We start from the raw sequence: 22,253 nt of genomic DNA, 5'->3' as shown, positions 1-22,253 counted from the left end.
GCTATGGAGGCCCATTTACTTTCATTCTTCTCTCTCTCTCTCTCTCTCTCTCTCTCTCTCTCTCTCTCACACACACACACACACACACACACACACACACACACATATCATCCTACATATGTGACAAGTGTTTTATAAGGACAAACTCAGGACTATTAAGTTGCTTGGGGGAGAAGAGATACAGATTCTGCAGAAAATGCAGAAAAAAAGGGAGGTCTTAGTATGAAGTCTTCCACTCAAGAATCTAGCTGATGTCTGGAGGGACGTATGCAGAAAAACATGGCAGTGGACAGGTCTAACTCATGGTGTGATAACATTCAATTTATGCAGCTGCTGAGGAACCTGTGCACACCCGGCCCCTCACTTACTACTTCAGGAGGAACTCCCACAAGCCACCAGTGAGGTTCCAAGTCTCACTGGCAGCTGTGCACCCTAGAATCTCCCTTGGATCAACTGACATCCTTACACTATTTCTCCTCAAGTCATGGAGAAGAAATCCCAATGTTTGTGCAGAGTAACTAAAAGTGAAAGTTTCAGTAAGAACTTTTTCTTATGTTTTCAATTCAATGGTCAAATAACATTCTTTCCACATAAATGGAATGTAACATGCCTGTGAGTATAAAGTGCTCACAATGTTCAGTATGAACATTTCATGCAGAAGGCTATTAACAAAGGAGATTTCAGGCAAAGTAGGAGGAATTTATTATATACTTTATAATCATATTTACTCACATAACCTCCCACCCTTGATCCTGAGTAGGACTTACAGGGACCGTTTTACGAACTTCTTTAGTAACTGGGTTTCAGCAAAGCTCTGAAGGTCTGGTGGGGATAAGAAGAGGTAAGACCTGAATCTACTTAAGAGTTTTTGGTTGATTATCTACAAAGACAGATACCAACAATTCCTCCCATCACAAAGTAGAATCTATTTTTTCTCCTCCCGGAACCTGGGCTGGCTCTGTAACTTGCTTTGGCCAACAGAATGCAATGGAATGACTGTGTGCCAGGTCTGGGCCCAGCCCTTAAAAGACCTGGCAGCTTCCGATTGGGACCCAGCCACCATGCAAAGAAGCTTGGGCTAGACTACTGAATAAGGAGGGACTGAGATGGAGAGGGGCCTGGCCAGCACCTACCCATTCTGGCCACCTCAGCTCAAGTGCCCGACACAGAAGTGAAGCCACCCCAGTTCTAATAGAGGTCCCAGTCAAATGGGGTCACACGTGTGATCCCAGTCTATAAACCATTTGGGCAGAACAACCAACCAGCTGAGCCCAGCTGACTTACACAATGGTGAGAAAGAACAAATCGCTATTTTAAACCACTAAATTTTGGGGTGATTTGTCAAATACAACATTTTCGCATATAGTCTGCCCTTATCAACTATTTTGGAGACATTAAAAATATTGAGGGAGAAGACACGGAAATAAATCATGTGACTAAAAACAATTCTCTCAGGAAGAGGGAAACATTAAATTAACCATTAAATATAAACACTGGAATAATCAATTGTTAGGTCATATTTGTAAATAATTACTAATGCCTTCCACAGAGCAGTAAACTCACTGTGAAATGAAATGTTACACACCATTTCTGTCTTCATGGTAGACGCTTAGGAAGATAGAGAATTAAGGTCCCTTTAAGGTAGCACAAGAAAAAACGGACTCTGAACTGGACCATTTACTAAAATCCATTTACATACTTTAGAACAATGGAGACTAACCTCACACCCTCACACAACTACATATGCCCAGTTTATAAAACCTGCCATTCATACTTCAGCCAAAGCCTAAATAATAGCAAAAATCACAACCTTTTAGTACAAAAAGTATTAGAAACACACACGCTTTCACCCTGAGCTAAGTCTGATATAATGTCCTTTTGTTTTTTAATGGGTAGTGGCATCAGAGCATTGGGCTACATTATTATTACCCACCCCCTAGAAAGAAACGCAGTTTCTCCTGCTGGTTACTGGCAATTCTGAGGAAAATCAAGAGCATTCAGAAATCATCCCACCTAGCACTGTGTGCTTCCTTCTTTCCAGGAAGTCAAAACCACCAATACCAAAGAGCATCACATGTTTATTACCCGACTAAATCCTGAGTATCCCCCAGGAAACCAGCCCATTCTTGCATTGCCATGCACTGCCTACCACGAGAGCATACTCTTCTTTTTCACCTTCAAATAGCAGTCTTCCACGAAACCAAAAATATCAAACAATATTAATCAGTATCTACATCTAGTTTTCCTTTTCCTGCTAATTCTCTGCTTAAGAAATAGCTTCTTAAAGACAAATACCCTACGATTTCACTTGGATGTGGAATTTAAGAAACAAAACAAAACAAAACAAAACAAATGAATGGGGAGGGGGGACAAAAAACCCAGACTCTTAACTATAAAGAACAAACTGGTGGTTAACAGAGGGGAGGCGGGTGGGGGTGGGTGGGTGACACAGGTGATGGGGATTAGGAGTCCTTATCTTAAGGAGCACTGAGTAATGTATAGAATTGTTGAATCACTATATTGTATACCTGAAACTAATATAACACTGTGTTAACTACACCGGAATTAAAATAAAATAAAATAGGAAATAGCTGCTTATTCTAAATGTAAACTCTTTTGAGGCAGAAAGGTTAAGAGTTTGTGGTCTGGATTCCGACTACCTGCTTTACCACCTACTGTGGCTCTTGGGAAAGCGATTTAATGCCTAACCTCCCTGGGCCTCAGTTTTTTCATATGAAAAGTGAAGTAAGAACACTATTGCCTAACTCACAGAGTTGCTAAAAATGAACATTACCACATTCACTGTGTTAAAGTTAGTGCCTGGGCAACCCATAGTGATCACTTGTTAGTCATTACTATAAGATCAAAAACCCAAAGCTGACCTCCTGAAAGGAGAAAGAATGACAAAGAAAATAATCCTCAATGATTGTATTGTCTTCTGAGCCAAATCCTTTCCTAAGTTTGAAGAGCAGCGAAGACTATAAGTAGGTATCTTCAAAGTGGGTACCATGTGAAGTAGAAGACTGGGAGGCCATGTCACTAACTGGACCCACCTATTTCTCTTCTCTACAAAGTTCACATCTACCCCGTTCAACAATGGGAAGCATTAAGTGATTCTATTCTACAAAAAAGGTGGAAATAAAATGGCTTCACAATCCTTTTTTTAAAAAAAAATTTTTTTTAATGTTTTATTTATTTTTGAGAGAGGGAGAGACAGAGCATGAACAGGGGAGGGTCAGAGAGAGGGACACACAGAATCTGAAACAGGCTCCAGGCTCTGAGCTGTCAGCACAGAGCCCGATGCAGGGCTCGAACTTACGGACCGCAAGATCATGACCTGAGCCGAAGTCGGCCGCTTAACCGACTGAGCCACCCAGACACCCCTTCACAATCCTTTTTAATTTGGAAAATTAGCTCTCTGTTTTAAAGACGATAGCTTTGGGGGCACCGGGTGGCTCAGCCGGTTGAGCATGTGACTCTTAATTTTGGCTCAGGTCGTGAACCCAGGGCCATGGGATTGAGCCCCGTGTCAGGCTCAATGCTGAGCATGGAGCCTGCTTAAGATTCTCTCTTTCTCCTCCTTCTACCCTTCTCCCCCACTCATGCCCTCTCTCTAAAAATTAAGGGGAGCCTAGGTGGCTCAGTTGGTTAAGCATACGACTTGATTTTGGCTCAGGTCATGATCTCACAGTTCATGAGTTCAAGCCCCGTGTTGGGTCCTTTGCTGTGTCAGCATGAAGCCTGCTTGGAATTCTCTCTCCCTCTCTCTCTACCCCTTCCCCACTTACGCGCGCTCTCTCTCTCTCAAAATAAATAAATAAACTTAAAAAAAAAAAAAAAGGATGATAGTTTTACACGTCCTAAAGCTCTTAAGATAGGCCTTAAGAGTAACTTAAAAGCTACAGGTATAGAAAATCCAATTCCCACATAGTCCAAATTACTCTGAGTATTACTTTTCCCCCCACTGTTCTCACTTCAACATTTGTTCAGATCTATAAACTCACAATCCCTTACGTGATTGTGTCCCATGAAGGAAGGTAACTAAAAATGATCACTAGGCGTTAAGGAAATGTTAAGGTAGCCTTTCTTCTGGGCTGTAAGAGCAAAAATGAAATAGGCAATAGAGAGTGTTTGTGCCCTCCGGAAAAAATTCAATTCCTGCAAACCTGTGCCATTTAAACCTTGATCTGGGGCAACTCTTTAACCCTATTCCTTGAAAAAGGAAAAGAAAAAAATCTTCAGCTCATACTGCTAGTGAGCTTTGTTCTAAAAAACGAACTCAGGCAGTGTTCCCTGATCCAGAAACTCTGGAAATGCCTGAGAATTTGCATTCTGTTTCAAGTGGGCCAGGTAAAACGAAACTTCCCAAGTTCTAGGTATTTCACTGCTCAATTGTCACCATTGAAAGCTATATTATAGAACGTAATCCCCAGAATAGTGTGGAAATATGGAATTTCAAAGAATATAATATTATCCTTCAGATTTTCCTGTTTTCCGTCTATATTGCTCCATTCACTACAGTTCTGGAAAGGTATATCAGCTTTATGCAACAATAACACCTCACATTATTAACCTTACGCTCTGGGTGTGTCAAGCTGACGGGCCACAGATCACTCTAGAAACAGCAGAACCCCAAGCAGGTCTGGGCTGAATTGAGGCTGAGTGGCTCCAGGCACAATCCCTTTGTTAAAATATGAATATAAACACACACACACACACACACACACACACACACACACACACACTTTTGGGCATGCCTATCTCCTCTCCTATTCTGTGAGCTCCTCAAGGAAAGGGGATGTATTTTACTCTCTGTACTTCCCCATAAGCTGGCACAGTGCAGGGTGCGGGAGAGCCACTCAATAGATGCCCACCAAATAAAAGGAGTGAAGAACAAGGGAGGGAAACCTGCATGGTTATAAAAATGTCTTCAGCTCCTTGCTCTAAAGATGGCCTCTTTTACAGACACAGAGAAACTAGGTCCTGTGATGAATTCAGATACATAGCACAGTAAAACAATGCAGAAATATCAAAGGTATACGTATACGTATTATGCACCCAATTTTAAATTGTTGCCGCCGTGTGCCCTACTTCCACCTTTCAAGGCCACTGCTACTGCCAAGCCTGTTCCTGCCATTGGCTGGGACTGGGAGCAAAGGCGATCTGCAAATGCTAAGAGGAAGACTGGAGACGGCCCAAGACACTGCCCGAGAATGACACCAGACAGGGCTGGAGCCCGATCTTCAGGTGTCACTGGCGATGCTTTCCGAAATGAGAACCACCGCTGGTACCTTCCTATCGTTTTCTCTTTTCTGCCGAAGAACTACACAAACATAAATGCACCTCAACAGGGTGCACGTCTGTTATCTAAACCAAGGGTAAGAAACGAGGCGTCCACAAAAGGTGTTTGGGCAGCCAACTCATGGTTCCAAAGTCCATCCACTAACGGAGAGGCGCGGCAGACCCTCGCAAAGCCCACCTGGCTGCTTCATGTCCCATCGGGAAGCAGAGTTACCGGGGCTGCTACTCCACAGAAGACCAGAAGCCGCTAATGTAAAAGAGGGCGGCAGGGACACGAACAACAGCAAAAGCACGACTTCCCCCCTGTGAAAGAAGAGGCAGGCTATTATTAAAGGCAGAGTCAGGAATTCAAAAAGCAGAGGACGGCAAACATACATATCTCAATCGCTTCGAAGCCCGGCTCCATCACGGTCAGTAACGGATGCCAGTACCACAACCTCAAGTCAATAAAAGAAACACGAAACTATATTGTTTAAAAAGCAAACAAAGCATAGAACACATAAAAATTTCCCCACAGTAAGTAGAAAACAAGAATCTTCACAGGTAAGACTTATTCCCTAAACAAATAAGATAAGGGAGGCACTGCTATGTACATACGGCAGAAAGCATTGGAGGGAATGGTATGACGGACTCACCCCTGTACTTGGTTCTGTTACACGTTCCTAATTTCATATGCCCTCACCTCCTTTTATCACGTACCCAAATTAGTATCCTCCCCTCCACTGGACTGTCACCTTGCCAGAAAGGACAGACCTCTAGACACACACCAAAGCTATCTCTTTTCTGTATCAGGCTCCACTTCTTATCTCATACTGGGATGACACCTGCAGCCCCAAGACTCATCAAGCCGGGTGCTAGGCCTCTCTTTCCTCTTTTGCTTTTGGGTAGGAAAGACAAAATCACAAGTCAGATCTCTGCATTATATTCTCTCCTAGAGGACTCCAGCAGTCCGGCTGACATCAGAAGCTGGTCAGAAGCTGCCTTCAGTTGCAAAGTAAGGTCTTCCATTCCCCAGGTCTGTGCTAATGAATTCATTAGTCCTTAGGGGTCACAGAGGCAGCTCAAGGAAGGAAAAGAGGGAGAAATAACATAGGTTTGGAATAAGGAGCTGCTGGAGAAGCACTTCCGGGAGGGACAGCTCTCCTTTCCCGTGACCCTCTGTAAGGGATGAGAAGGATGGGACAATCAGGATCAATGATAATGGTGAGGCCATCGCCAAGAGCTCCAGTTCTTCCATTAAAGCAAAAATACTGACTACCAATCCAACTGCTCTGTTAGCCTAGCCAGAGAAGGCTGCAGGAGCAAGTCTGCGAAGGTGCACCTGACCAGGGCACCAACGGCTGCCTGGAGGCTGCAGGTGGCTACAACAGCATACAATCACAGAATCAAATCTCAAGGCCGCTCCAGCAAGTAACACCCTGTACAGATACCCATCTTCACGGCAATTTTCAACAGTAATCTGAAACACACTTTCTTGTCTTTTCCTTAACAAAAACAGGAACTCAACAATTTATACACTAGAGTATTTCCCCTTCCTTCATACTGTTTGCCATTCATTCGTTCAACCACCAAGTATTTCTTGCACATCTACTGCGCGCTGTTAGGTGCAGAGAGAAAAGTATGCCAATTATCATCACTATTACAACAAACTGTAGTGCCTCATTGTAACTATACTTCCTACCTCAATCTACAAAACCACATGGCACTTAGTCCCCGGGTGACCAGACATCAGCTTCAGAAGGCTGTCTCCTTTTTATTGTTTGCAACTGTGGCCACAGAATACAAACAGCGGCCTCTGCTTCTATTATGAGACTGCACCAATCATCAAGAGACAACCACTGTGGCTGCTATTTTTAAAAGTTATCAGTTCAAGAGCTGCAGTATCTGACTTCAGGGTTTACACCATGGAAATGATGGTCACACCAAGTGTGGGAAGTTCCAGTCTGCCCTGCAAACAAACAAACGAACAATTTCATTTAGAAATTCAATATTCAAAAAAGATAAACAGAAGAAGCTTTAAGGGCATGTGAGAGAGCTGGATTCTACAGATGGAAATCAAGAGAATGGACTAAAAGTCAAAGAACTAGGAACTCAACATCAAATAATGAGAAGACATCTAAGATTAGATGATAGAAACAGTGATGTTTGTTCCCTAATTCAGAGTACCCAGAAAGAAAAGCAGGACATGTGTTTTCAAGTTTTCACTCTTTAACCCAATAGTAGCTATTTTCCTACTAGGTTCAAAGAAACAACAGAATAAATCAATGACACGTTTTCACAAGGCACACTGAAAGAGAAGCTGTGAGCTCCGAGATTTCCTGATCATCTTTTGCCATGACCATTCTATCACCGCACTTTATCGTGAGCGAGGTTGAGAATCTGAATTACTTGCTTGTGCTTTTTTATTCTCCTCTGATAAGCACTTTGAAATCTGGAAACCCTTCCTGTTGACTGATTCCATTGTATGGTTCCAGGGATCAAAGTCCAACAACTTCGTAAACTTCAGAAAAGTTATCAATTTAACACAGAACATTAATTTCAAATCTACCTTAGGCTGGCTCTGAGTCTAGGCAAATAATTTAGCATTTTTAACACCTGTACCTCAGTTTCCCAAAGACATGTCTTGCTGATAAATAATATATGTGGAAGTGCTCTAAGGCTTAGCTCAAAGGTTCTGCATAAACTCAAGGATTATAAGCACACTGAGGTCTCTAACTCAATTTTTAAAAGCAACCCCAATGAAATTTATGCATTAATTTATAACACGATAGGAAATATCAATCTTAATCACCCGATTCATGTATAAACGTATAAAGTCCTACAATTTAAAAGCTAAAAGATCCCACGTTCCTCTTCCCCTTTCAAGGTGAGAAATCAAATCTCCACAGGGAAACTGGGTGGAGAGGATACTGATACCTGGCCCTACCTAGCCTCAAAGTCGCAGTATCAAGCATCTCTAATTTTCCTAAATTACATACTCCTCACCCATCCAAGTGATAATATAGCCATTTAAAGGATTAAAATTCCATAACGACCAATCATGCCCTGTCGTCTCCACTTTCCCTCCAACATCCTTCCACCCCTTCTCTTCCTACCGGAAGACTTGCAGACAACAGAAGCCTGCTTAGAACGAAACTCTTTATCAGATCCCACAATCAAGGGCGCAGCTTGACAACTGCTCACATCCATCAAGAAAGGCAACGTTTCGGTTCGCTTTTAATCGCGGGGCCCACACACCCGGAAATGAAATCTCAAGCGCAACCCACTTTGGACTACCGTATCATTTCCTTAAGTTGTGCCCGAGTGCGAGTGCGGGGTGCACGATCCCGAGAGACCGCGGAGCCCCGGCACGGTTACCCTGCCTCCCGCCTCGGGCCTGGTGGTGGTCACTTGCGCTTCTCGGCCACGAGGTGGGCCCGCGGGCGCGCGATCCTCCCCGGGCCGCCGCAACGGGCGCTCGGCGGGACGCGAGGGCGGCACTGGGACCAGTCTCCTCTAGGGACCGCGCCGGGGCGCGAGGGGTGGTCATTAGAAAGACCCCCGGCGGCCCCAGGTAAGGCCGCGCCTCAGGCGGGCCGAGCGGGCGCTCCTCCAGCCGCGCCCGCCCGCAGGAGTCCGCCGGGGGGGCCAGCAAGGCGGGGCGCGCGGCCCGGGTCGGTCTCCAAGGCAGCAGTGGGGCCAGATCCGGGACCCGCCAGCGGCCGCTCGGGGACCGCTCCGGGTACCGGCGCCCGGCCCCTCGAGGAGGCGCCCCGCCCCCAAGCGGCCCCCGCCCGGCGCGCGCCACGCACCGCGCCCCGCCCGCGAGCCAGCCCGCACTTTCCCGCCCGCCGCGCCGGGGGCGGGGGTCGCGCGCCCTCCCCGCCCCCACGCCGCTCACCTGCCGAGCCCTAGGCTCGCTCCATGGCCGCCCGCGCGGTGCGGTGCGGTGCGGCCCGGCCACCCCCGCCGCCTCCCGGGAGGGGCAGCCCCACGCCGCGCTCACCGCCCCCAGCCGCCGCCGCCACTGCGGCTCCCGCCCACCCCCGGCCCGGCCATTCCCTGGCCACTCTCCCCGCGCTAAGCCGGCGGTCCCACACCCACCCCCCCCCCCCCGCCTCCGCAGCCCCCGACTGTTGGTACCGTCCTAGCGTAACGCCTTCCCCGCGACCAATCCAAGGGCTCACTCTGAGAGGCCCCGCCCCCGCCCTCCGGTGGGCGGGCCTACCGGGCTCGCACCGGACGGCCCCCCTTAACCCTTCCCTTCCCGGGTCGGCCCCGCTTAACTCCCTCGGCGCCGCCTCCCCTCTGTCCTCCGCCTCCCTACCGCACGCCCCACTTGCAGAAACTGACCTCGAACTTCTCTCTTGCCTTCTCTTTTTTCTTTCCTGATTTTCACAAGCAGGTAGGAGGCCAGGCAGTGGGACTGGAGAGTTGGGGTCCTTTAGGTCCACTTCTACTTGTGAGAAGCAATTTCCCTACGCCTTTTGCCCATTTGATTTGCCTCGACTGATGCTTCTATCTTAAGTGTATCCCCCTCGCCCAAAAGAGGCCAACCTTCCTACATCGAGCGCCAGTCGCTCTTCCTTGGAACCAGAGCACCCCCCCCCCCGCTACATTTAGTAGCATTTAGCAAAATTGTGCTTAGTTTACTGTGGTATTAGTTGTTTAACGTCTGTCTCCTGCAGTGGACTGTAGGCGCCATGAGGGCAGAACAGTGGCGTCCTGTTTTCCAATACCCGACACCCAGTAGACTCCCTGTAAATGGTTTGCATGAAAGATTCTCCCTCCCCTTAAGTTGCTTCTTTTCCATGGATTGCGTGCAGATCATCTGTTGTATAATGCACCATTTCATTTATTCAGCATAGACTGAGCTTGGACTTAGTGTATGTCCAAGGCACGTTGTGTATATAAAGCACGTTGATTTGCGGGATAAGATGTGTGAGATGGGGAAAGACTGAGCCGATGCTTTGTTCAGGCTGTATAGTTCATTCAAGCAGTAGGATGCAGTGGAAAGAACTCCTTACTGACTGTGTGACATTGGGCGTGCCGATATCTAGGAAATGCCCTTATCTGGAAAATGGGAGTTAATCAAGGTACCTTATTTCACAAGATTGTTGTGAGGACCAAATTAGTAAAAGTGTGGGGAAAGTGCTTTCACGTTATTGTATAATGGTAATGATTATTCGTGTGTGTATTTACTGAGCACTTGCCATCAGGAGAGCCTGAAGAAATAATGATGCCGGACACCAGCCCCAGACAATCTAGTGAGGGAGGCAGAAAACAATCAGTGCAAGAAGGAACACACTGTCAAATACAGAAGGAGTTGTGTCAGCTTTTTACTGGATGTAGTCGAAAGGGTTTGGGGTCGTTTTTCTGACCACAGGATACATCATTCTTAGGAAAATGAGCTGGATAGATACAGGGGTCTACTTAATTTCTCTGACATCCATCTGCCTGCAATTGGGTATTCTTGAACTTTGTTTACTACATCAGGAGACCATTAAACAAAAGGGCAAAGCAACAGTTCCTCTAGGATACTTTACCCCAAAGGACTTTCCTTTCGTGCCTAGAACTCTCACAAAGATAGTGAGGGTAGATTGTCCGTCACTGCTCAGGAGAGCACATCCTGTAGCTTCAGTTTCATGCTGATCCCTTCTGTCATTAAGGACATTCACAAGGTGGGGGGGGGGGGGTTCATGGCCTCTCTAGGCAATCCACTCCAGTGTTTAATTTCACATCCATCAGATCCTTCCATCCACCCCATATGCTGCAGGACAGACACACTTTCTCTAATTCTGTCTTCAGAGATGAGAAGCCAGGGATTCAGGGCCTTCATGCTTTCAGACAACAAAATTGTCCCCCCCCCCACCCACGGCCGCCCCATCTTCCCCTCCCTAGACCACATTATTCAGGCTCTTTGTGACTGTTATGCACAGCACCAGCACAGTCCTGATACAGCACGATGTTAGTATCTGCCCTCTTCTTCCTGCAGTGCGCCTTGCTTCCCAACCAATCAACAGTCAATATATTCTAGGTACTGTGGGGGATGCAGTCATTTAAGAAGGGGATTCTGCCTTCAAAGAGTTTACATGACTAGCACACAGGAAGCAGCTGCAAGAGATATGGGGGACTTAAATTATGCAGCACAGAGTCTGTGATCACTGAAAGAATCAGGGTCCAGGAAGATAGTGTGGGCCGGTATTGCCAGCGAAGGAGGATTAAAGTGAGCAAAATATGGGTGGGAGAAGAGACGGACGATATGAACCAAAGTTAGGTACTGCCGTGTGCACTCAACGACAGACGTCCTCAGCCAATGATACACGGTGGGAGACTTCTGTCTGTCCTTCGGTGAATGTCTACCAAGTGCCACGCGCTGAGCTAGACCCAGCTCATGCAAAGGCCAAAGAAAGCCTGGTTCTCATGCTTGAGAAGCTGATAGTCTAGTATTGAGAAATAGAACGGAAAGTCAGGCAGAACCCCCATAGGAAGGTCTGAGTCCTTTGCCAAAGTCCTAGGCATCCCTGTCTAATCTCCCCCTTTGCCTCTCTCTTCCCTGTCCCCAAACTGCAAGGCCCTTAAAGACACAGACTGACTTTATTTCATCTTTCTTTCCATCTGTGGAGAGCCTCCCGGAGAGTACTTTCTCTGCATTGACGTGTTGAAGTGCATCGAGGTTAAATCAGAGAACAAATTTGGCCGTCCCCTCTAGCCAGGGACAGTGCCCATATGTCCTCAGTGGAGGAGTCTTTAGTAGCCCAGTGCAGCATTCCCCAGTGGCTTGTCCACGGCCTGCAGAATTCAATAGCAACTCCTCTGCTTGGCATTTCCAGGCCCAGTCCACCTTACTGGGCCCATTTTCTGCTAATGTCTTACCTTCTACCCTAAATGATTCACTTGCTCTGAGGACATCCCCTTTTCTGCACCCCTGGTTGTGATCATACAGATTCTTCCTCTGGGACTCCTGCCTCGCCCCATCCCCCTCTCTACTTGTGAAACTGTTGTGTATCTCCCAAATACCATTTGCTCATGAAGCCTTTCCTGACCTCTGCAGCTGTGCATGTACTCCTGGGCCTCAAAGACTCAGAACTTTCTACCTCCTTTGCAGTATGGTTTGCAGTGATATCTTTGGGGATATGTCTGACTCCTTCCCCTGGATTGTAAACCCTTCATGGTCAAGGACAGTGTTCTATTCACATCTGTATCTTCTTTAGTGCTAATACTGTGCCTGGCCCATGGTGAACACTCAACACTTGAAAGAGAAGTTTTAGAACAGGTCCTGTAGGCATGAGAAATCAGAGATCTCTTTCTTGGCCTCCTCATCATTGTGTTTTCCTTTACCTGTTTCAGAATTTCCAGGTGCTTGCCAATTTGCCAAGTCCCAGGACTCAAATAACAGTCCAGCAATGCGAAGGTATAAGGGGAGGATTGTCTTAAGGTGACTATACACCAGCCCCAGCAGAACACACATGCTCGCTCGTTCTCTCTCCTGTTAAGAGAATACACCCACAATGATGGATCGATCCTACTGAAACTAATTAAGTTATTTCTACATGAAGAAACTTGAAGGGAGCTGGAGGAGAGCTCTCGCTGTTCCAAGGTGCTGGGAGCCAGGGACAGGGAGATGGAAGGATTATTGAGTGAAGGAGCATAGGTGTCCCTGCCAGGGGCAGGGGCAGGGGCAGGGGCAGGAGCTCTGCCTCCGCTGCCTCCGTCTCTGGGCAGGATTGTTCATTGCACGGGGCTCTCTGCCGAACTGCCGCTTCTGCACTTCTTTCCCGGCTGGGCAAACTCTTTTCTCTCATTTAGCCACTGGCTCTCCACAGCTGCTCCTAGTAGCTCACACCCCTTGCTCCCAGCACTGGGACTGCCCACTTCACCCCCCTCGTGGCACATGTGGCAATGCCATCTGAACAAAACTTGCAAGTCCCAGGGACACATTATAAACCACACACAGCACCCACTCAGCCTCTCTGCCAAGGAATTGTCCGGGATGCATGTATCTGAAAGTGATGGAAACCTTTCAGTTATTTCTTTCCATTCTCATTTTTTTTTAAAGCAGCTTTATGGAGATATAACTTACATACCATAAAACTCACCTGTTTACTTTGTACAATTCAGTGGTTTTCAGTATATTTACAGAGTTGAACAATTATCACCATAGTCTAATTTTAGAGCATTTCATCACCCCCAAAAGTAATATGGGCCATTTTCTCTCTTATTCTGAAAATATGTTTGTCTATTCGTTTCGTTTTGGGTTTTTTGTTTTTTGTTTTTTTTTTTCATTTACTTATTATAGGCAAAAAGAAAAATACCTCAAGGGGACAGTGAACTCCTAGAATTACTAAGAATGCAAAGGAGTTATAGCTCTCAAAGCTGCATTTCACTTAACTTCCACGGATGGCTGTAGTCGTTTAATTAGCCACTCCAAGATGTACACTTTGTTGTGGTATATCCTCCGGAGTGAATGGCCAGGGCCACGTCTTTGGACATCTTCCAGTTTGTTGTGCCTTTCTCTGATGCCAGTGGGCTCTCCAGCGGTTCTGGCAGAGACAATATTGCAAATTCCAGATTGCTAATTCCCACAAGGCAGTCATTGTGTAATAAGCTCAGGATGGTACCACATGCACATGGGTATTTAATACACATTTTTTTTTCTTTTTGCCGTGATGGAAGCTCTTTAGTTTTTATTAGCTCAATTTAACGCATGAAGTAATTGCATTGATTACTGCATGTGGTAATTGCAACCACCTGGAAGTTCTGGGATCCTCAAATTCGGCGCCCCTCCCCCACAGGTAATGTGCAAGAAGTTAGGCGGAAGGCTCTCTGAGCCTCTCTCACGACTGATCCAGGGGTGTGCGCTGACTGCACAGGGACTTTCAAAATATCCCTACGCCTGCCCCACCTCCTCGAAGACTTGAGTTTAATTGTCTAACGGGGAAGGCCTCGCAAGGATATTTTTTCTTAAATATCCTTGCCGTTAAAATATTTTTTATTTATTTTCGAGAGAGATAGTGCAAGCTGGGGAGGGGCAGAGAGAGAGAGAGAGAGAGAGAGAGAGAGAGTGGGAGTCAGAGAATCTCAAGAAGACTCCACGCTGTCAGCGCAGATCCTGACACGGGGCTGGAACCCACGAACCGTGAGACCGTGACCTGTGCCGTGAGACGATGACCTGAGCCAAAATCAAGAGTTGGGCGCTTAACCAACCGAGCCACCCGGGTGCCCTTAGCAAGGTTTTTTGTTTGTTTTTTTTAACAAAGCTCCCAGCTGATTTTAATTTGCAACCCAGGCTGAGAACCACTCCTCTCCTAGTGACTAAGCCAGGATCGTGTTGAACCATGTGTAATTGCCATCTTAGTAAGGCAAAAAGAGTTGAATATTGGTAATTTCATGTGATTCGATCTAATATTCAGGTAATTCGTTTTTACTTTTATTTTTTTAAGTTTATTTATTTATTTATTATTTATTTATTTATTATTAAGTTTATATATTTTGAGAGAGAGAGAGAGCAAGAGAGCATGCAAGGGACGGGGAGAGAGAGAGAATGAATCCCAAGCAGGCTCTGCACTGTCAAGAAGGAGCCTGATACAGGGCTTGAACCCACAAACTGTGAGATCATGACCTGAGCTGAAGTCAAGAGTCAGGCGCTTAACTGACTGAGCCACCCAGGCGCTCCAACTGGTTTTTATTTTTGAGTGGGAGGAAAGATTGGTCTTTTGGAAGGTATTCCACAGGAAACCAGTCATTTCTCTACAAACCCCTGCTCTGCAGCGCATGAGGGTGAGAAAGGTGTGGCAGGGAAGCCAGTGACCTCTGTGATCAAGGTGCTGCATCTGGGTGGACTAGACCCTCTGCATCTCTTCTTCCAGTGCAGCTGAAGCATTCAGAAGCCCATGGCTGCCATGCAAGGAGGGAAACGAGCAGGGCTGGCCAAGGGTGAGACAAGCAGAAGTGTTGAGGGAACGTGACAAGGAGAGCATCTGGTCCTCCTTCAAAGGCATTTACGGTTAAGAATATATACAGTTTAAATACAGGGCGGGCCAAATGAAACGCTTGGATAAAGAAAATCTGGTGCTCAGGCCTGCAGCTTGTGACCCTGACCTAGAAGACAGATGTTCATGGCACAGAGAGGTGGCTCAGAACAGGGGAGGACAAGACATGTGACACGGTAGAACTAGGAACCCAGGGAGAAAGGAGCCAGCACGTCACAGCCGTCCATGTTGTATATAGATCATTGATTCGTGTTGATGAATAGAATTCCTTTGGGAGACCACGTCATGATTTATTTGTCCATTTCTACTCTCAATGGACGTGTGAGTAGTTTCCAGGTCTGGGCTGTTACAGATAGCGTTGCATTCCTCTGCCATGACGGGTGTTTGGGTTTACCTAGGAGTGGAGGTGCTAGGTCATGGGGGATGCTTGCGTTCAGCATTAGTAGAAAGTGCCGGTTTCCCAAAATGTGGAACCAGTTTACCTATATCAGCAGTGCATGAGTGGCGGCATAGCTCCACATTCTTGCCCCCTGAGTGCTTTCTGGGCCACTGAATTAACCAAACCTGGAACTGTCTACTTCCAACTTAAGTGTTTAAGCGACGACTAGTCAGAGTTTCTGTTACGTGCAGCCCAGAGCTTCCGAAGGCACTCTACAGGGGCAAGTCAGGATGCTCAGCTCTGAAAGGCATCTTGCCTTTAAAGGCCAACCATTTTTTGGCGTGTGGGTCCCCCACCACCACTGGAGCAGAGCCTTTGTCTCTCCATAGGGAGCAGCTCGTTGGTTCCCTCATTGTCGTTACCGGTTCCACCACTTATCTAGGCCTTCCTCGTTTCTGTCCTAAACTCTGCTAGTGGGTGTTCTCCTCTGAGTCTCTCCCACTCCAGTCCATCCTTCCTACACGTGCAGTAGACTTCTGAGGTCTTCTGGATAATCCGGAAACAACTGAAATTATTTTCTTCGATATCCCATTTGGCTGCCCAAGAATATACCGAATGGCTTCTTTGCTAACAGCCAACTTACCACCCAGCCTAGCAACTATTGTTAACTGAGAACTCCTTTTGTTTGCCAAGCCTGGGGCTAAGAGCACCACACATTATCTCATTTTATTCTCACAACGATCTCAAGAAGATCTTTGTGCCAGTTACAATGGATGGCCTCTCAGCTCCAAGCCACCCTTCATTGCCTGCTCTGGGAAACACAGACTGGACCTTTTAAAGATTTTTCTTTTGCTGGTGGCACACTGTCAAGCCTCGTCAGTAGAGAGCGCTGGCGAGGCACCTCAAGGTGGCAGGGCTTTCCTTCCCGGTGCTGGTGTGCCCCATTCAGATGGCCAGACTCCCGTAGAGCAGCGGGGCCAGCCGCTTCACCCAGCGCGGCTCCTGGTGGCCCCTGCATAAATGACAGCATCCTAGAGGGTGGGTTTTGAGCAAGTTAAGAGATTTCTAGCAAGTCCTCCATTGTAGCACTGCCACGACTTCTTTGCTGCTACCTCATGAGCCACAGCAACACCCCAGCAGTAGAGTCTGGATCTCAGCCCTGGGGGAGGAGGGGCTTCCCTGGCGCTCTGGCTCAGCTGGACAGGGTGGTGGCTACTCTTCTTGTACTCTTGTATTCTGTAGAGTTCTGTTCACATTTTCCTAGCCAATCCCTCCTCACTCCAACCCACTGTCACAGTTCATAATTCTTCATGTTAAACTTTCTCTGCTCAAATCCCTGTCTAGTTTCTACCCCTGATTGGACCCTGATGGATATATCCCCTCTCTGATTGCACTTCTGGGTTTTTTTGTTTGTTTTGGAGTTAATGATATATAGTTTTTCATTTTCTTTAGTTTTATCTACTATTATTATTTCAATCCAAATATCTCACCAGTATACTCAATCTCCTCGTTGTAAACACAAACATGTTGGTTATTCTAAATTTCATCTTCTTTAAGAAATCTTTCCTTAGTATTCTCTTCCTCATTCCCACACCACCTTTCGCCCTTTTTATCTGGTCTGCCTGCAACATCATGTTGGGAATCTCCCATCTCCCTGGACTGTGTGTGTGGATCACTCAGCCACATGCTTCCAAATTTTGTCATTTTGTCTGTTTCTTCCTCTCTGTCTTTGCAGGTATACGTCTTTCAAAACACCCACTGAGGCTTTCCTTACAGGCCCATGTTTATGTTTCTTTTGTCTTGCTTTAAAGGAGATTTTCGTTTTACTTGCTATCCTTTGTACAGAGTTTATGTTTATTAATATCACTGCTAAGGTTCTAATAAAGAGCTTATTTTATTCAGGAAAAAATCCTTTCAGTTGTTATTGTAATAGGGTTGGGGGAAACCAAACAAGCACACACGTGTTTATTCTGCCATCTTTCCCCAGACTCTTTGCAGATATTCTTTTGAAGTCTGTTTTTTATTTTGAATTCCACAATGTATCATGAATAGCTTCCCACATTATTACATATTGTTTTACTACAACATTTCCTTAAGTTACTACAATATCTTAAAAGATCTTTGGTATTCCCCACTGAGGATATACTGTAATTTATTTAGCAGGTCCCCCCCCTTGTGAGATATTTAGGCTGTTTGCATTTGTGACCAAGAAATGTTTAAAAGGTTCCTGGAGCCTAACAGAGATTGGAGGTACGCACCCAGGACCCTGACAGACACAACACAGAGGCATCCCTTCACGTAAGCAATGCAGTTACACTCCCTGGGGCTCTCGAGAATCTGTAAACAACGAGCATTTTCTTTGATGGCCATCCAGCTCCCAAGGACAGGACACCCCAGTCCTTGCCTTCTTAGCTAGCTGCCTGCTACTCAGCAGCTTACCTGAGAAAGGGCAAAGTTCATTATTTTCAACTTGTTTTCAGTTTTTCCTTCTCCCCTTTCTCTATTTCTCATTGAACTCCTAACTTTGCCTTCAATATATGAAATAAATGTATTACTGGCTTCCCTTGCATCTAAGGAAACAGTGTGTGAATAATTTAATGTCTTTGAATTAGTCTTTGACACTAACACATACAATGTTCCTAGCTAAATCAGTGCGCACGTCCGGGGTGGTCTTCCATGGATAAATTAGGCCCTTCTAACTTCTGGTGGCCTCTGGGCCGCCATCTTGGCCCATCGGACCTCAGCACATAATGTGGGGGAGAGAACTTTCAGCATCTCCAGTTGGAAAATGCACCAAATAATGGCACGATTGCACAGAAATAAATACAGGATGCTCAGTGAAAAGCGAAGTTATGGAGAAACTTGCAAGGAAAATGAAAATAAGTTTGTTCCTTCAAGTTTTTACCCTGCTCCGTACGCAAACACAGACCAGCAATTCACAAGTAAATGCAAGGTTTTCAACATCCAACAGTTTGGAGTAATGAAGGAAAAAAAAAAGTCAGAAGTAAAACACTTTATACAGTGCCTTTCCTTGTCCTTTTTTAAAACTCAAAAGAGGCTCAAGCAACAACATTCTTCCTCTGGGTTGAAACCAGCAGGGGCTGGGGCTGCTCTGGGACACTGCTCCTTTCATGAACTGGGAGTGAAGACTGGGCTCATTCATAGAACTTGCTGGGCAGTTAGACCACTCACTCCCTTGGGGGCTGCTGTGTGCACCGGTGCCTTAGCTGGGCCTCGATGGTATTGCTGACCTCCAGAGGGCAATATGGGGTCTGCTTCTAGAGTAACCTTCCCGTGGTGCTTGGTGGAAGCTTTAACGTCCGCCCTGATCTGTTGCTCTTGATAGTTAGCCTTTCGGCCCACATTTCCTGAGTTGCTGCCACATGCTGGGCCTGGGAAAGACAGAGGACACCAGTGTGGTGGGGAGAGAGACCTGTACATCCAGAATCACAAGACGGTCTGTGCATGCTGCCCGATCCTGTAACAAACACTGACCCTCGAGCCGTTTGTGCCCAATCTCAACAGAGGAGGGGTTTCGGGGAGCCCGTTTGGTTGGAAGCGGGTAGCCAGGGAACAGGAAGGAAGACTGTCTTTTTAGAGCCCAAGCTACACACTAATAAACTTAGCAAAAATTTCCAAGGATGCTTTCGTGGGCCTGAGATGGAAAAAATGTTTGTTTTCCATATTACATATGTCCCCACCTTTAAAAATGTTTTTCTTATTTTGTTATTCCACGGGGAAATAGAGGCACTGGTGCAAAGTGTAGGAGGCAGTGAAAGCCCGCCGAAGCCACCCCCCGGGCTGCTTCCAGCCAGGCCCTGTGTTAGAAACGAAGAATGGCATCCGACACTGTCCCCACTGCCGCTGCTGAGCGGGTTAACCTGTGGCAGGGAGTCACCATGCAAATAAAAAGATGCAACGCAGGGTAATGAGTGCTGCTCATAAATCCATTTACTGGATCATTCTTTCATTGTTTATGGAGTACTCGCTGTGAGCCAGCTACAGTGCTGAGTCCTGAGGATACGAGAACCTAGGAACTGGGTTGCCTGCTAAAACACAGGTGGCCAATTACATTTGAATTTCAGATGAACAAAGCACATGCTTTTAGTGTAAGTACGTCCCATGCAATAATTTGATTTGCTAAGTCTGGCAGCCCTTCCTGGGAGAGGCCAGAAAGAATGCCAAGTGCTCAGGAGCACGGAGGGGGAAGGACCTCCTTTGGGCCCCCACAGCTGAGGCGTCTCCTGGTGAGGCCTCCACGACCAGCCCGGCACCGTCCCGCCCGGCACCTTCGTGCCTCTGACACCGCAGTGTGCCTGACTGCAGTGCTCATCGGTCTTGCCCAGGAAGCTCCTCCAGGGCGGGGTCCTTGTCCGGCCTGTTCAGTCCTAATGCCCAGTAAGCGGGTGTGCAGCAACTTCTTGTTGAATCCAGGAAATGTTCTCTAGAGATGGAAGGAGGGCATGGTGGTCTGGGGACGCCTCATGGGGGAGACGGTACTGGAGTTGGGCTTTACAGAAGTGCATGCGCGGGGGTGGGTGATAGGCTACAACCTTGTGGGCAAGGGTGGCGCTCTGTATGACCAAGGCAGACTGACCGTGAGGGCTCTGCACTGTGGTTCTCTCCGTGGGGATAAGTGACAGTTTATGCTTGCCCCGCCCCACCAGCTGGGAGGAGGCCTGCATCATGAGCAAGATGGATCCAGCGGCAGATACGTTTTCCTTTCCCCAAAAGGACTCTGTGTCAGCCATGACCTCAGAGAACAAATTCTCCCTTAGGGAGGCATGGAGGCAGCCTAGCAGTTTCTGAGTGGTAGGGTCTAAGCACTAAAGAGCAGACACATAGAGGGGCACCTGGGTGACTTAGTCAGTTAAGCATCTGACTTCGGCTCAGGTCATGATCTCATGGTTCGTGAGTTCGAGCCCCACATGGGGCTCTGTGCTGACAGCTTGGAGTCTGGAGCCTGCCTTCGATTCTCTGTCTCCCTCTCTCTCTACTCCTCCCCAACTGGCACTCTGTCTTTCTCTCTCTCTCTCAAAAATAAACATTAAAAAAAATTTTTTTTAAAGTAGACGCATAAGGATGGACAGTAAGCTAATGGCATTTCAAAGGACAGTGATAATTCTTTTTTTTTTAATTTTTTTTTAACATTTATTTATTTTTTGAGACAGAGAGAGACAGAGCATGAACGGGGGAGGGTCAGAGAGAGAGGGAGACACAGAATCTGAAACAGGCTCCAGGCTCTGAGCAGTCAGCACAGAGCCCGACGCGGGGCTCGAACCCACGGACCGTGAGATCGTGACCTGAGCCGAAGTCGGATGCTTAACCGACTGAGCCACCCAGGCGCCCCTTTTTTTAAATTAAAAAAAATTTTTTTTTTTTAACATTTATTTATTTTTGAGACAGAGAGAGACAGAGCATGAACGGGGGAGGGTCAGAGAGAGAGGGAGACACAGAATCTGAAACAGGACAGTGATAATTCTAAACCACATGAATGGTAGGATAGGAAATTAGCTCATGAATGTCTGCTCTAAGTCAGGCCCTGTGCTAGTCCTTGAAGGCCTCTGCCCATCTTTTTTTCTTTTCTAAGTTTATTTATTTTGAGGGGGGGGGGAGGGGGAGGGGCAGAGAGAGAAGGAGAGAGAGAATCCCAAGCAGGCTCTGCACTGTCAGCTCAGAGCCCAACGTGGGGCTCGATCTCACAAACTGTGAGATCATGACCTGAGATGAAACCAAGAGTTGGACACTTAAACGACAGTCACCCAGGTGCTCCCCCCCTTTTTTTTTTAAAGGGAGAGGGAGTCTCAAGCAGGCTCCACACTGTCACTGTGGAGCCTGATGCAGGGTTCAAACCCACAAACCGTGAGATCAGGATCTGAGCCAAAGTCGGACGCTTACCTGAGCCACCCAGGTGCCCTTATTGTGGGCTTTTCTTGTTTGGTTTTTGTTTTTGCTCCTGTTAACATTTTTTATTTACATGTAATAAAAGTCACCTTTATTTGGTGTACAGTTTATGCTTTTTTGCATACATATAGATTCTCATAACCACTGCTTCAGACTGGACACAGCTCCCTTCCAACACCCTATGTCTCCTATGTTGCCCCTTTTGTATTCGGACCTTTTCCCCTATCCCTCAACTCTGGCTCCTACTGATCTGTTCTCTGCTCCTACATTTTTGTCTTTTCCAGAATGTTCTGTAAATGGAATCATGTAGCATGTAACCTTTGAGACCGGTTTTTCACTCAGCATAACGCACTTGAGATTCACCCATGTTGTCGCATGTGTCCGTAGCCCATCCCTTTGTATTGCGGAGAAGTATTTCATTGTGTGGATGTAACAGTTTGCCCGTTCGTCATTCAGAGGTATTTCGTTGTCTCCAGTTTTTGGGCATTGTGAATAATGCTGCTATCAACATTCACATATAGGGTTTGGTGTGAAATAAATTCTCATTTCTCTAGGATAAACACCTAAAAGTGGATTGTTAGGTCACATGATAGGTGAAGGTTCAACTTCTTGAGAAGTTGCCTGTGTTCCAGAATGGCTGCATTTTGCATTGGAGAGGGCAGCGTTTAGATGATCCTTCCTTCATTCATCCCTTCTTT

General features: G+C 46.7%; 1 protein-coding gene across 7 annotated transcripts in view; it reads right to left on the bottom strand.

Moving 5' to 3' along the window:
* The window catches only part of FAM20B (FAM20B glycosaminoglycan xylosylkinase), a 43,493-nt gene extending 34,148 nt beyond the window's left edge, over positions 1-9,345 (bottom strand). Inside the window, exons 1-2 of one of the 7 annotated variants that reach the window (XM_058700797.1) lie at positions 9,182-9,345; positions 5,480-5,604 (exon numbers count right to left, since the gene is read on the bottom strand). The gene's annotated coding sequence lies outside the window, so the exon portion shown is untranslated. Of the gene's footprint in view, positions 1-5,479; positions 5,605-8,396; positions 8,531-8,567; positions 9,026-9,181 lie in introns of those variants that run through there. The other 6 variants (XM_058700798.1, XM_058700795.1, XM_058700796.1 and 3 more) reach the window with 6 other exon arrangements.
* Between the last annotated feature and the right edge of the window lie 12,908 nt (positions 9,346-22,253).

The sequence above is a fragment of the Neofelis nebulosa genome, chromosome 15, assembly GCF_028018385.1.
Source record: "Neofelis nebulosa isolate mNeoNeb1 chromosome 15, mNeoNeb1.pri, whole genome shotgun sequence".
NCBI classification, from domain to species: domain Eukaryota; kingdom Metazoa; phylum Chordata; class Mammalia; order Carnivora; family Felidae; genus Neofelis; species Neofelis nebulosa.
The sequence above is the reverse complement of the archived record's forward strand: the minus strand, read 5'-3'. Positions and strand labels throughout refer to the sequence as shown.